Genomic DNA, 17,493 nt, shown 5'->3' with positions numbered 1-17,493 from the left:
TTTCAAAAGACGTCAGCACTCAAGGATAAACCCTTTGAGAGTGCGACGAAATGCTGAAATAAACAAAAGAAATCTATTAATGAATGTATTTTTCCAAAACCAGTTTCACCTTCTTCACTGTTGTTAAAATGTAATGCTCACAATCTATGTAAATGCCAAGCCACAATCTAAAATAATCAGCAGTTAGGGATTTCCAACGAATCTTTAGAAACGTTGACAAATGAATGACACAGATCAAACGACTCATGTTCAATGTATTTTTTTTCAATGCTACCTGGAAAGGCTTAGCGGGTAGTATTGTTTACTTTGTACATGCTCAAAATACAACGCCTATTGGCGATTTTCAGGCCCATGGACTTGTTGGCAAAACGCCGATCGGCGATGGTCAGCATTCAAAGGGTTAACAACTCGGTTTAGTCAACATTTAAAGTTACGCTTTAAGAGGGCTGGACACCAGCGCCTTGTCCATACAAACGTATTACACTTCTCCCTTCCTCAATTATGGCACTAGAGAAATTATTTTTTTAAATGCTATGGATATCCACCATTGGGATGCATTTATCGTTTTATTTTTTTGATTAGTTATTTTTTATAGGAGCTAGGAGCCGCCAAACATCTACAAAATCGCCTCTTTTTTACACCCACGAAAAGAATCCAGCGTGCTTATTTAACGGTCGATTTAAAAAAAAATACGCGCATAGTTGCACAGAAGGTATCTTTCTCATACCGATGATGAAATTTTTTTAAAAATTGGTCCAGTGTTGGAGGAGACAATAGAAGAATACGAAACCTTGATTTTGTCGATTCAAAATACGTATTATCTGGTCGAAGCGCAACTGCCGCATTCACTCAATATATATATTGATATGGGTCTACGTGACGAGACAGAATGTTAAATTACAGAAAACACAAATATCGGAAGGCAAAGATCGAAAATCGAAAGATCAAAAAAAAAGGGTGCATGGTAAACGGTACATACTCACTTAATTTACGCGAGCAGGGTACAACAGGAACATGCTTTTCTTCCCGTATTCTACACGCGTACATTAATACGGGAGGAAAAGCCTGTTCCTCTTGTTCCTGTTGTATCCTGCTCGCGCAAATTAAGTGAGTATGTACGTGAGTAGGTACCGTTTACCATGCACCATTTTTTTTTTGATCTTTCGACTTAAGATCTTTCGATTTTCGATCTTTGCCTTCCGATATTTGTGTTCTCTGTAATTTAACATTCTGTCTCGTCACGGAGACCGATATTGATATATGTTGTCGCATTCACTCAGTATTACATTCTCTCAATATATGTATATATCGAAGAAAGGAACGGCAACAAAATTAAGGTTTCGGGTGTACAGCCAAATTAAGGACGTGGTATGGTCGACGTTTTACTTTCTTATTGTCTTTGCATTCTATGTCTTATTTTGCTAATGTCTTATTTTAGATATTGATTCATTGTAAGAGAAATTTAATTATATTTTCTTTTCAATTCCAAAGTACCGTCAAATTGAATTAACTATGTATTCATATTTTTTGAAAATTTCTATGTCGATTGTTTTAATTGTTTATTTTGTATTGGTGTTTTGATTTCAGTTACGGCCGTGTCGAATGCGTTTTTGCCGTTGTGTCGCCGTGCTTTTTCGTCAATTTCTCTTTCGTTTTGGTGACTGTGGATGGCGATGCGATGAAAAATGTCTGCTACGTGTCCATGTCCGATGGAATTCTTCGGTTTTTGGTAGTCGCGCCGCGGGCAGAGGTGAAAGCGCGGACGATTGCGCACGCGCACTTTTCACGCCGGAAGTTCGTTCACCGCCAAAGTCATCGGGTCAATGCCGTTCGCTTGCCAAGTCCATCACCGGAAGTTGCAGAAAACATCTGCCAAACTCATATCTTCCACTCACCGGCCGGTGAAGATGCATCTGACCCAAAAGCGTTCGATGTGAATGGTATTCAATGATCTGTGGGTCAAAATTATATTTACATACAATAATTTTTCTCTAGGTCATACCGATTCACGTTGATTAACGTTGCAATCTTGATTTATGAGCAATCGTAATGACAAATGTGTGAATTCGTATTAAATTAGCAATTAGTTTCATGATGCGATCATTCAACAATTCGAATAATTTAACTTCAGAATATAGTCTATCTAGAAATCAGTTTCTATAACATCTACGATTCTGAGCTTTCACTTTTGAAAGTGGAGGAGTTTTGAGGAAAAGAGGAATGGATTGGAAGTGTCAATCATAAACGTTTATTATACAATACCGGTCTCCGTGACGAGCCGGAATGTGAAATTACCGAAAACGCAAATATTGGAAGGCAAAGATCGAAAATCGAAAGATCTTAAGTCGAAAGATCAAAATTATTAATGTGCGCGCGCAGAATACGGGAGGAAAAGCTTGTTCCTCTTGTTCCTGTTGTATCCTGCTCGCGCAAATTAAGTGACTATGTGTCGGTTACCATGCACCCTTTTTTTTTGATCTTTCGACTTAAGATCTTTCGATTTTCGATATTTGCGTTTTCGGTAATTTCACATTCCGGCCCGTGAGGTAGACCCATACAATACATATGAACATATCTAGTTTTTTTGTGGATTAATGTAATTCCTCAATCAATACAGACGACAATGCAGTAAGACTCTTATTATCCAAATGAGTGACCAATATCGTTTTTTCACAAGTTCTTTACAAAGTAAATCAAAACGCAAATGAAAAGTAATGATATTTGATATGTATTATATGTGGGTTTGCAGAAGTATTGACTTCTGAATTTAAGCTGGAATATACTAATGGTAAGAATGCATTCAAAAGTTCGGCACGGGACGCGTACGTGGAATCCAGCGGTGAGAGGCGAACCTTAACAATACAAGGCAGCTCATATGGAATTCGGGTGTATATGCAACTGACTTCGCATGTGCATCCGCAATTATTATTTTTCTTCTTTTTAAAAAAAATATTACTCCCCATGATGTCATTACGGGTTTCTCCTGAGCAACATCTATGGTATTAAACTTGTACATATATAAATTTAAAGAATATAATTTTTTTAAATCATATTCAATTAGTGGTGACACAGTGGATAGAATGGTTTTTGCCAAATTTATGGAGGAACCGTTTCAACAATGAAATCAGATAAATTGGCAAACTCTGATAGGAAAAGATCGACTTAGAGTCACAAATATCCAAGTGTGACCAACAGCACTACAAATTTTACTCGGAATAAATTCTTTTCAATCGAGGTCAACCCACGGGATCGACTCGGCAACCTCTCGATGTATAAGTATAAACGTAACCACCGAGCTATGCTGCTGGCATTTTGACAAGTTTTTCCTATATTTATTCAAATATGGTAATATTATCGACCACTGTCAAACCTATGTCAATACAATGAAGAAATATCATCGATAACACTTCAGGGGGTGAGGCTTGCTAAGGGACGCTGCGGTACAGATTTAGCGTACCGGAGTACTTTCTGTGTGTCTTTGCCTTAATTCTTTCCATCCTCATAACCAAAACCAGGTATTGTTTCTACATGAATAAGTATATATGTATGTGTATATATATATATATATATATATATATATATATATATATATATATATATATATATATATATATATATATATATATATATATATATATATATATATATATATATATATATATATATATGTAGGTATGTATGTATTTATTTGAAAATTGAGTGGAATATCACTCAGTAGAATTTTCATTTGAAATAGTGTGCTGCGTTTGTATTGCAATAGAAATACTATTGAATTACCATAAAATTGTCTGTGGAAAATTTTGCATGTTTTCTCGACTGTTTTTCAGAATTAACTTTCGCCATTTTTTAAATGTCTCCTTTATAACCGTGAACGGTGACTCAAAAGCCACCACACACTATTGACATTTCTTTACAGAGAAATTTGTTTTGTTTAAAATAATATTCTGTATGTAACCGGAATTGGGCAAAATATAAATTGTAAATATTTTTTTTGTTTGATTAGGAGAAAACTTCAATTTGGCAACTTATTATCCTACTATTAACATGTACACATTAATACATTTTATGTATTATATGCTAGTAATATTATGAAAAAGTTTCCAATTGTGTAAATTCTTCGCATATAAAGAATCCTATATTGTAAAATAAATATACGTAAATGCGATTATGAAACAAGTGAGTAAAACTTAGATACGTTTTAATTCCTTTTTTTTTATTTTCATTAATTCATTAAATATACAAAGCACGTTCTAACGGCGATAGATTTTTTTTGCTTTCAAATACGATCGGTCAGTTGCAACTTTACAAGTTCTCATTAATTTGTGACCCACTTTCCCAATCTTCATAAACTTCTTCAAGGTTCGCATAGTTCATGGATCACCTATTCGCATTGGAATTATGGCCGGGTTGCAAAACTGAAGGAGTGAGCCATATTAATGAAACACTTTCACGGTTTTGAATCGTTGAAAGCAACAGCGAATCGAGAATTGATGTGGATCCTCAGGAACTATTGTATGTATGTAGACTCTTTTTGATTTGTGTGTTGAGGTTGAACGAAAAGGTCGCATCTTATTATGCGAATCTGTATAAAAGAAGTTACGACATAATTGACATAAGTGTTGGTCGTCTAATTTGGACACCGCGTCCAATTCCAGAAGGTCGCATGTGTGGGCTAATTTTTTCTCTAACCCACTCGCTAGTTTTCAAAACCTTGCTTGAATCAACTTTCAGACAGCTGAAACATGTGTTTCTAGCACTAATTGATGGATTCAATTTGTATACCAGCTTTAATTAATCGGCTCCGTCCAGGGTCAGTTTTTAGAATGAGATGGAAAAATAACAGAGCATTAAACTAAAATGAAAATTTCTCAACTGAATTTGGGAAAATTTAGATCATGACTGTGTAGTAAACATGAAGTACATAGATCTGATTATAAATAAGCTCAAATACAGAGTTTTATTATGTCTACTAGTATTATATAAGCTACTTAACGAGCTATCCAGCCATTAGCATAGCTCGGTGGCTGCGTTAATGCTAAGCACCGAGAGGTCACCGAGTTCGATCCCGTGAGCTAACCTCGATTGAAAAGAATTTAATCTGAGTATAATCTGTAGTGATGCTGGTTAGACTTGGATATTTGTGAGTCCAATTCAACCTGGTATTTGTTATGAGGGAAAGGGAAAGAATTCAGGAAAACACACAGAGGTTTTGCCCATGCAATAAAAAAACTCTAGATGTAAGTACGCTAAATTTGTATAGCAGCGTCCCCTAGTAAGCCTCACCCCCTGGAGGGTTATCGATGATATTTCATTCTTGTATTGACATAGGTTGGACAGTGATCGGTAACGGTGATTACCATATTTTAAGAAATGTAGGAGAAACTTGTCAAAATGCCAGTAACATAGCTCGGTGGTTGCTTATATACTTATCACCGAGATGTCACCGGGTTCGATTCCGTGAGCTGGCCTAGATTGAAAATAATTTATTCCGAGTATAATCCGTAATGCTGTTGGTCGAACTTAGATATTTGTGATTCCAAGTCGTTTGTTACCTATTAAAGTTTACCAATTTATCTGATTTCATTATTGAAACGGTTCCTCGACTAAATTGGCTAAAAACCTTCTTACCTACTATGTCACTACTATTTGAGTATGATTTATGTACAATAAAATTTATGTACAAGGTAAAATTCATAGATGTCTTGTTAATTTAGAGTTTTCAGTGTCTCATAATTCAGTGACTTATGTAGTAAAAATGCTGCATTGTTTGTAATTGGCCAGGAAGGTGCATTGGGGTATACCTATTAGGCCTTCCTGGTATATATGTATGTATATAATAAAATAAAATAAAAACATTCGTCAGTAAATTGATTTTAAATTTATGACACTTAGCTGCTCCTTTATATAGCAGGTCAAAAAGGATGTCGAGTGTCACTTACATACATATATGTACAAACTAGCTGATAATATTTTTTTTTCTAAATTCAAAACCATTTAACTAGCATCAAATTAAAATTAATATATTTCGGTACTACTGATAGTATTGAAGGTTGTATTTTGATTCTAAAAAAGGGTTTCGGTAGTACTGGTATTGGAATCTCATTAACAATACTGGAAATTGAGTAAAACCAAACTGCATTGTCGGCAATTTTTTGCTTATTAAGTATTTATATCGAATTTAAACACACGCGAATAAATATGGAAATAAAGCTCCACCATTAATTTGTCATGGACGTAACGCTTGACAGTGTTCAAATTATTATTAAATTGATCGTTCGAGTTGTAAATCAGTTGTCGATAATTTTCTCGTGCCAATTTCACCTGTTTGATTATTTATGAATCGGAATATAGACGATTCGAAATAATAATTTCACTTTCCAGTCGTGGGTAGACGTTTGAATACCAATGACTTTGATTATGTTAAGTTCTCGACCACGGGGGACCCTCGGATCATGCTGTTGGCGAATACCGAAAAGAATTATAATAAGTATAGTACATAGATCGTGTACTCTCATCACGTCTAAAAAAAATAAAACATGATTTAGTGTACGTAAGTCGTTATGGAACACGGAGAAGTTGCATCTGTGCAGTTTGCGCGAGTAATCTGATTTACCTTGTGAAATTGAACGAGGTGCATCACCTTGACCCGATTGTATCTTCTTCACATTTAATCGGTGCCAATTAAACCATCTTAAAATGGTGAACGCGAACCCAAATTTGCATCTAAGGTCCTCTTTGAACGTTTTCGGATTGGCGTTAAATCTTCGATGCGATGATGCATGGCAAATGCAACAAGTGCAGCCTTTCCTTGTTTGCGATTGCACAAGGTTCGGAATCGACTCTTCTTCGGATTGCATAAGCGACGATACCGTATCTCGTCTCGTTCGACTTTTAACTACATTTCTGCACACGTTTACGATGCAACTCAAGTTTAAGCAACTTTCGATTGACTATATTTATATGTATGCATTTATTTGTATGTACACGTTCCAACATATATACATATGTATATGTACATATTTGAGGGGTAATGCTGATTTGTTTATTAAAGAGTAGATGCGGATTTAAATAAATCATCTTCAAAATATGTATCAAGTCGATACTTTTAGCTAGTCAAGAAATTAACGACGATTCTGACGTTTTTAGAAGCTGTTCAAAACCATTATTTGCATTCAATGCGACTAGCATTCAATGCAATCATTCGTATAACACTTGACCATCTCCATATAAATTTAGATGCATTCCCTGCATTTTTAGATATTAATGTTGAATTATATTTCCCACTCAATTTTATATTGATTGATTAATTGATTAATTCATTATTTAAATTATTTGTTTATTATCTAATCTAGTATATTATTATTGTCATCATTATTATATCGTTATTATTATATTTATTTTATCTATACATTGTTTATATAGACGATAGGGATTGTACTGTTCCCCCCATTTTCTCGAATACAAATTATTATTATTAAAAATTTGAAGTTATAGGTGTTATGTATTTTATATTTACTTAAAGAAATGTTGTCTTGAAAAGTAGATCCAAGTCGTCACTATGGTAAACAAAAAAAAAAAAAATATATATAAGAATGGAAATAAAACATGACAAAAAAAACAAAATAAACATAAATATGAAACAAATAAACCACAAACAAATACAATAATACCTATAGAACACGTTTACGATTTCAAATTAAGCAATCCCTCAACCAGATCAGCATATTTTAGATTAAAAAAATCCAAGTTAAGAGAAATCTGGTTGAGGAGCTTCATGTCCCTCGCAACAGGTGACGAAGCCATCGGATTGGTAAGTGCCACAGGAGAAGAGAACAAACTGCGGCATCCCATGTGCCTACCTGGGTTTGCTTGGGAACATTGAAACTCAATTGAATTGCATTGAAGCTCAGTTGAATTGCAAGAATTTGAGGATTGTCACCAAACTTATAGAAATTGTTTGACAACAAACTTATAGAAATATTTCCCCAAATATAATCTATGTACGTCATAACTCGAGGGAATTATGAAGTAGTGATCCCAGTATGTAGGTACTAGGATAGAGCCAAGGATAGTAACTGTTAATAATATAAAACGATAGTGATTGAGATGCAATCCTTCTTTTGACTATTCTTTAGAATTTTCTTAGTTTGGAACCATATTGAATAGAATATTTGTTTTTTTTTCTTGTTAGAAAATACGTGTTACAAAAATCTTGTTCACGAAAAATGATTCAATGTCTGATAAAATAAAGATAGTAAAGGTATGCTTTACTATCTTTATTTATAAGATCTAGTAGGTTTTTTAGGCATATTCAAGGTATTTTTATTACGCTATGAATTCCAATACCTTTCAGAAGTAGTCGACGCTGAATTAAACATTATTATGGAATTTTCGATTAACGTCTACAAAGCCACCCAATACTGTAGGTATCAAATGGCAGAACAATCAAGAACTATTTAAATAATCTTAGCATAATTTTATTTCACACGTGATTGATAACATTCTACGTGTATTAATAGTGTCAAAGAATTAGAAACTCTTGAATGAGCGGAGGTCCTCTTCCGTCTGCTCTCTCCTCTTCTACCGAAATTAGCGAGTGAAAGTCACGGTCAATATGAACCGTCGCAACAAATAAAAATATAAATGGAATCCATCAATTAAATTTTATTGCACAAAGTGTGGAAAATGGTGGAAGAGCACGTCCGCAAACAGGTGTGGCATTTAAAAGGTGAGCTTTTTCCGTTTTTGGCGGGAACAGCACTCCATGGCGGCTCGTTTGATGTTACATAGAACAGTTCGCAATCTTTTCGACGGATGCGAATTTGACGAGAAAAACAAAACGCAATCTCCATAAACCGCGCAGACGTAATTTTCACCGTTAGCCGCTCGATCACGACATTGTAGAGTTATTGCCGTTGAATAATATGGCATTGCAAATTCGCCACTGATATAATTTTCTACGGTCGACGAATGCAAATTAGCGAACATCAAAATGACACGATCGAAATGAAAATAAAATCAAATACCCATGTTTTAGTTCACCGAAATTCGATATACTCTCACGATTCTACTACTACGGCATAGTATCTTATGTATTTTAATGTTGTTTTAATGCAAATCGCGTCGTTGAATTGCAATTCTGCGTGCGTGCGAATTTATACGTTGCGTTTAGCATTCAAAACAATGCATCAGCGATTACTGGATTCTAAACGCTCAAAGAACTGCGATGATAATTTGAAATTATTACATGATACGCATAAAAATGATATTATTTCGTGAAGACAGCAGATCATACTTTAAAAGTAAATAGGAAAACTTTCGATTTTAATGAAAATATAAGGAAAAATTTCTATTGGATAAGATAAGGGGTTTCGGCCTAAACTTGAGCATGGTCAATATTAATATTATTATATAGTAGTCATGGTTAAATTACATAAGAGCAGGACTAGTAGAGACAACTTGAAAAAAAGCAATGTAACTTTTTTTATACGTACATATGTACTTTCACACTACATTGTGATCACATTTTACAGTCACTCTCTATGATATAACGTACTAGTATGTCGATGAGATATTTTATTTTTTGTCATATTGTATAATACAATCGGAATTGCGTTGTTTGAATGAAAATTACATTTTTTTTTATTTGAATAGTGCATAATTTGGTTGTATGTTTGATCGGATACACTTCTACATATATATGTACCAGTCCTATAAACTTGAATTGTGATGCTAAAATTTTCATTAATACTATTTTAACCCTGCTGTACTTTGAGTGATTGAGTAATTAAGAATAGTATTACTGATTATAACCAAAATCATGAAACTCTTAAAAACCAACAAACCCAATTTGTTTATTTTTTGTCATATTTTATATTTTATTTTATTCTTTTTTCCATATGTTCATTTTTTCTTTTTTCCATATGTTCATTTTTACATACCTCCTTTACATTTCACATGGTTTTCGTGTAAGTGGTAATTTTTATATCTCTTTTCTCTTATCCGATCGTTTTCATACTTTGCCATATTGCTCATTTTGGTCATCAATATACGTTAATGTATCGTCTGCCATTAATATGTACTATTTTTCTTTAGTTTTATATCGTATTTTTCTGCTTTTGCCCTTAATTCTTTTTATTCTATGTACTATTTTTTTTTCTCTTGGCCATTCTGGCGCATTAGATTCTTCCTGTAATGCATTTTATTTTCTCCAAAAATTAGAGAAAATAATGGGAGAAAATCAACATAGCGAGGAGAGATACCTGGGTGAGAAGTATGACAAGGGTAGTCGATATAGTGGAGAAAGTGAAGAGATTGAAATGGCAATGGGAGGGTAACGTAAGGTGGGCAAAATAAGTACTGAAATGGTACACGACGGAATGTTAGAGGGTAAAAAGACGGTTATAAGGAAGATGGGTAGATGAAATTAGAATAATAAAAAGCGTGTAAAAATGTGTGGGTGAGATTTATTTATTTATTTACATATATACCAGGAAGTCCTTACAGGTAAATCCCAATGCGCCTTCCTGGCCAATTACAAATTACAATTACAAATACAAATGCACCATTTTTATTACAAGTCGTTGAATTGCGAGACACTGAAAAACTCGCAAATTAACGAGACATCTATGAATTGTACATAAATTTTATTGTACATCAATCAAACTTCAATTAGTGGTGACATAGTAGGTAGGAAGGATTTTTAGCCAATTTTTTTTCCGGGAACCGTTACAACAATGAAATCAGAGAAAATTGGCAAACTCTGATAGGAAACGATCAACCTGGAGTCACAAATCCAGGTCTGACCAATAGCATACTCTGAAAAATTCATTTTCATTCAGGGATTGAACCCGGCACCTTCTTGACGCTAAGCAGAAGCTTGACGACCGAGCTATGAGATGGATGAGAGTTGAGCAAAGCAGAAAATAATGGAATTGAAGCGTATTGGGGAGTAATTCAACCAGCAGTGGATGGTGAATGTCTGATGATGAATGTGATTGATAACATAGTACATATGTACATACTGATAAAATATTCACTTGCTATCATATGTATGTTTGTATGTAGAAAGCAGTTAGTTATTATCTATTTTTTATTAGCTAGTTATGGTTAACCCAGTATGAGCATTTTACTATAATGTTATTATTATAAAGATACATACATATGTATATATATATATATATATATATATATATATATATATATATATATATATATATATATATATATATATATATATATATATATATATATATTTACAAGTAAGCTTCCAAAGCTAAAGCAATCACTATTTTAATCAAAGTTTATATATTACAGTAAATTCATTTATAGCATAATATTTCTCAAGCATGTATGAGTTGGAACATGCATAATATGCACTTTTTTCTTTTCGGTCTCACGTTGGAGCTGCAACTTTCTAATGTTCATAGCTTGCAATTCTCAGTAGTACATATGTAGATGTTACATGCATTAATGAGTCGTAAAACGCTGTTATAAAATTTGGCATTGTAATTTTGCTTTTGACTTTCAGAGTGCATTGAGATAGAACCCACGACTGTGACGACATATGCGACTCACCGTGTGTGCAGATCACGGATTCGCACGAGCAAAACGTACTAGTAACGTTGGATCGATTCAGGTGTCATCTTCATGGTCAACAATCAAACATCAATTACACCCACACGGCCAGGTACAAAGGATTGATGGGAACAAAGCACACCTCATCCGCGTACGTGCATGTGTATTTGAAGTGGGTTCGAATGGGACTGTTTTTTGTGTTTGTTTTAATTCGGAATGGCTATTATGCGATAGATGAATGGACCACTCTCAAGGAACTCGATAATTACGACAGAATTGTGTTTCGCGAGCATTTCTTCATTTGGAATAATTTATTAATCAACACAACTCTGGGTTTTTTTACGTTTGTATTCTTTACCACTTAACGGAGAATTCGATTTGATATTGCGATCGTATTGGTATTGTTTTAAATTGTGTGTTGAAACAGAATGGGTGGTCATGACTGATTTAATGTTGGATGCTCTAATTCGTGATATGGTGCTTATAGTAATTTTATGAAATTTGTTTTTGGCCACATATAATTTGAAGTCGTTTATAAGAATGTGTAAGTTTTATGTTTTGAGCATTTATGTTCTGTGTTGTTTGTTCATACTTTCACGTTTTGTCAATAGGGTGAAATCGTGTCTATATATTTCTGAATATTAACAAATTTGTTTTTAACAGCGTTGTCGATATATTTATTTTGTTTAACGGAATTCCAAAAAGTATGTGAATGGTGTTGGTATATTATGGTATTTGAGATATTTATTTATTTAAGTTTAAGTTTGGACAATTGTGGCATTACAGGAGTCTCTAATGCGAAACAACGATTGAAAAAATACAGTGAGATGAGAAAATATATACATATGTATGTATGTATGTATACACACAGACAAAAATGCATTTATACATAATCATGAAAAAAACAATATCATCATAATAATCGAATATATAATTTCGAAAGAGACTTTGTATGTAAGTATGTATATACATACTTACATACCGGTACTACCGAAACAAATTTTCTTACTACCGGCAGGACCGGTATCTACTGATATTGAATAGAATTTATGTAATAAACAATAAAATATTAAATGATTATTTTTATCAATTCTTCTTCTTATACCAAAATCATAGTCTCATTTATAAGAATATACGATATTTTTAGCATACTTTTATTTTAAATTTATGATACGCGGCTCCTTCGAATATCAGTTCAAAAAGGATGTTGAATGTTGACTCATTCTTCGACTAATCCATACAAACTAGCCGATACAATGTTTTCTTCTTGATTCAATTCAACTAACATACAATTGGAAATATTATATTCAGTACTGCCGGTAGTATTGGCAGTAAGATTGAAACTTGATAAAAAATCAGTACTACCGGAATTGTTAGTACCGGCATTGAAATCCGTAGTTTCATCTAAAAATTTCAGAAATGTTTTATAACCTTAAGTTGAATGTCTTAATCAGGCTTTTCAGGGATAGCCTCTTTCCGAATTTAAACTTGCTCTTTCTGGAATCTCAGCCTTTCACTTATTAAGGTCATCAATTCGTGCAAACGTTTTGTTAATTTTGGCATTAGATTCAAGAGCAAATTATAACGTGAAAATGAAGTCATCTCTGTGCAAGAAACGGATCACCTATAAACCATTTGATTGATATTATTATAATTATTATAAATTATATGTACCACCTAGCCATGTATCAATGACGCTGTCTTGTCAATCATTCGCTTCCACACGCATACATGAGAGCTTTTCGTGCATGAAAAGGGTCGTTTTGAGATCGTGAATGATGAAATTAAAAAAAAAAGCAACGAACGTTTTGATAATGAGCGCCCAAATTTTGGAACAAGGTCGTCTCAAATCGTTTTTTATCGCCAAACGGTCGGCAAGATCATCTTCATTGCGGTACGGTGTCCAAGTGTAGTGGAAAAAAAAGTATAGTGTAGTATATCAAATTAGAAGGTTATACCCATCCTTTATGGAGATCGTGGGTAAAACGAATATATGTACATTAGTATTTAAAAATATAATATAATATATAATAAATAAAGACCGTAATTGCGAAGTTCGATCACGATACGCGTGCAAAGAACACATTCACATAATTGCTTGTACGTGTATGTACCTACATAAAAACATTCGTATGCAATGTGATATTTGTAAATTATATCGATATGTCATTTCGGATGACACTTTTCGTTGATGATGTTGACCTTGTGAATGTTTAGGTGTTTGGCGTGTAAATAAAATAAAAGAGCTTTTTATTTAGTCTATGTATATGTGTTTGTATACATGAGATGACTTAACGAGATACCTGTCTCCGTGTATGTATTATACATTATAATATTGTTAATTTTGCATGAGGTCATGTAAAGTGTCAAATACAAAAATTCAATATTTCCTTAGACGTACAAATTAAATGAAAGGATTCGTTGCGCAAATTGCGATGGTCTTCGATGACTTAAGATCATGACCCCTCTAGAATGAGCTGCATACGCTCTCTTCCAATTGTTTTGAAATTTTGATGTACATAGGTACTTAATAACAGCATCAATCTCGATATATATTTTTCTTTCGCACCACTGATCTTCCACGATGATTGTATTAATGACACGTTTTATAGATTTCATTGCATTCATTTTTCACTCCAATTTACGATTTATACATATATAACCAACAGATTAGCATATCTTGCTATGGTCAGTGTGGTTACGAGTTCGAGTCGCACTGGTTGCTGCTGGTAAGACCTTGGTTTGTGACCAGATCGGTCGTTTCCTCTCAGAGTTTGCCAATTTTTCTGATTTTCATTGAAACGACTCCTGCGAAATTGGCTTTCCCTCCTCATTTATATCGCAAAATATTGAGTTATTATGTTATATCTCAAGGTTCGTCTGGTTTCTCTCCATAGATGTGTCTGTGAATGATTATTGTATAAAAATTCGTATTGTTGTATAAATATTTGTTGATCGTATTTTATACGATGTTTGCAATGCACTTTGCTATGTTTGACAATAAATGGCATTTATGTATAACTTAGAATTACGTATTAATATATAATTTGGTGTATTTCTTCATCTGTATTGTACACTAGTCGCATTGGAGCGATCTGTAATGACGAGTGTACATACATATATTGATTGAATAAAATAAAAATAAAAATGTATTGTTCGTCTAGTGTGAACAAAAGTTCGATAATGTAATGATAATGAGTCAATGACTAATGAAAAAAGATCTAATTCATTGTGATATTCTGAAATAGTCATTATTCTATTATGTATATTATAGATGTTTTTACAGTTCCGTTTTTATGATATAACAATTGTTAATAGTCATTAGTTCGAATGCAGTGTGTAGTATGTATGTATGTAATTGCACCAAATTTATGAGAAAATTGCCTTAGCTTCAAGCTTTTGTATAATTTAAAAGTATATAAAAGTGGTGTCCTGCGTAAAAATGAACTTCTCAAAGGTCAACAATGATAATAATAATGATAATAATAATGATAATGATGATGATATCGCAATTGATGTTCGGATAATGACTCGCTTTATGCGTATAATTATTTCGCGTGTCGCTATAAAAAATAAATAACAATTTCAAAAATATATAATTATTCTTTTGTATGGGCCGGAATGTGTTATTTTAAAAATTTTGAAATCCTGGGCTAATGAGGAACAGTTTCAAAACAAATCGTCGACATCGTAATGTTGGTTTTTCGCCAAGTTCGGCGACCTCGCATGATTTTTCTTGACGGTAAAAATAATTGTCGACGATTATCCAGATGAAAATTGTGTCATCATTTAAAAGTGGCGGGGTATTGACATTTCAAAATGCGAAAAAGTCGAAAGTGAAACAAATTAGGGTACCCGCTGGATTTTTACCATTCGAATTTAATGACAGTCAAAACGTGAACAGTTTGTGTTTGTATGTAGTATGCATGTATAATTTTGCGAACCTTCTCCTGATATACATATGTATTTGATATTTCGACTGTTTACATGAATTTTTTCGCAGTTTTGTCATTATTGTCATTACGGTTTTCCCATTGTTATTTTCTTTTTCGTCGTTTGCGCATCGTAAATTTCGAAGATGGCCTTTCTCGCTGCAAAATAGCGCTAATATCGCGGAAAATTCCGCCGAATACAATGCGGCACTTATTCGACAACCTTGAATTAAATGGTTATCTTTTTCAATCGAGACACTTCTCTGGAAATTAATAAACAAATGAAATTTTACCGTGAGATTTTTAAATTTATTATTTATTTTTTATAACTTTTTTGTATTTTATTTTACTGTCTGCACGTTTGAGGCCGCCACTTGGCAATGAAAATCCCAATTATCCATAAATTTCATTCATATAACACGTATGTAAATTTTGCATAGTTAATTTTGATTTTCATTGCGATTCCATAATCCGCAAGTGTGCCGACCGCAAGTATGATCGCACATCCATTTTTAATGAAGGATATTTATATTTAAATTATTGTAAATTACTTAAGAAAGTGTTTTTAGTCTAGAAAGTGATGATATTATTATATTGAATAATGTTTCCATTTTAAAACACATACACGTACATACATAATATTTACGAAAGTTAAAATACGTCGGAGGAAAAAAATCATTATGACGAAAAATTGAACTTTTAGAACAATCTTTTTTTGACAACATTATATTATATTATAATTAGAAGGAAGTATGAAAATATTCTAGACGGAAAATTGCAGTTTCTGATTTTTTTTAAATAGTATAAAATGCTATTATTTTACATACATTTTATTTTTATTGAAACATTAAAAGTTATAAGTTATATTTTTAAAGGTTTTATTTGAAGTGAACATCATAAACACATACTTAATAGATTTTCAAATACAAATCATTGATATTTTCCAAACAGATATTAATTAAATTTATTAATAGTTTGTTTGGATAAGTAAAATAAATAAAAATCCTATGACTTGAATAGACATTGGATGGTCATTAGGGCAATGGCAAATATTGATACACCGTTCCAATAGTATTCAAGGCAAGGGAGCAAAAAAAGGTTTTTCTACGAGGTTAACAATATCAAAACCATATTGCCTAATTACTGCTCTTCTAATACGCTAAGCACCATTTGAATACAATCCTAGTAATATATTTGAAGTTTTTCGGCGAAAATATACACTAGGTGGAGTATCTAATTATCGCTTTAATTAGAGAGAAAAGCTGTAAAAGTTTTTCGCCCACTTGCTTTAGATGAATGAATTTTACCTACAAATAATGTGGGTAGAGAGTATTCTTTCTCATAATTTGCAGTCTTGATCTTTTTGCGTTCACTTTAGTAGTAATTAGGTAGTCGTCAAGAAAGTGAAAAAGCTCGTAAAAATGATTTTTCTACGAAATTAATAATATCAAAACTTTCTGCCCTGATTCCTAGCCTAAGTCTACTAATTACCCTTCGTCCTTTACTTGTGAATATACTTCGGTTAGGGACCGGTGCAATGGTAAATAACAATTGACCGTTCCATCGATTTTCAAAGCAAGAGATTAAAAAAGGATGGTTTTTCTAAGAAATTAACAATAGTGTACCCATCCATGTCCGACCCTTACTTATGAACAGAGAATGGCGGACAAGTTGCTTTTGTCCACAAAAATGGTTCACTATTGTCAATTACTGTGTATTGTTAACCTTTTTTTTGATCTTTTACTTTTTAGGAAAAAAATAGTAATTGATAATAGTGAACCATTTTTTGTGGGCAAAAGCAACTTGTCCGCCAATCTATGCTTATGAAGTAACCAGTGCTGTATTGCTAAATAAAAAAGTACCAGGTCAGTGTTTAATTTTTACGACCCCCCCCCCCCCCGCTTTTTTCGTTACTTAAAAAAATATGTATCCTTCTGCACTCAAATGAGCATTTGAGTGAGGACACGGTTGTAGTCACCAAACT

The sequence above is a fragment of the Arctopsyche grandis genome, chromosome 4 (assembly GCF_051622035.1).
Source record: "Arctopsyche grandis isolate Sample6627 chromosome 4, ASM5162203v2, whole genome shotgun sequence".
Taxonomy (NCBI): domain Eukaryota; kingdom Metazoa; phylum Arthropoda; class Insecta; order Trichoptera; family Hydropsychidae; genus Arctopsyche; species Arctopsyche grandis.
The sequence above is the reverse complement of the archived record's forward strand: the minus strand, read 5'-3'. Positions refer to the sequence as shown.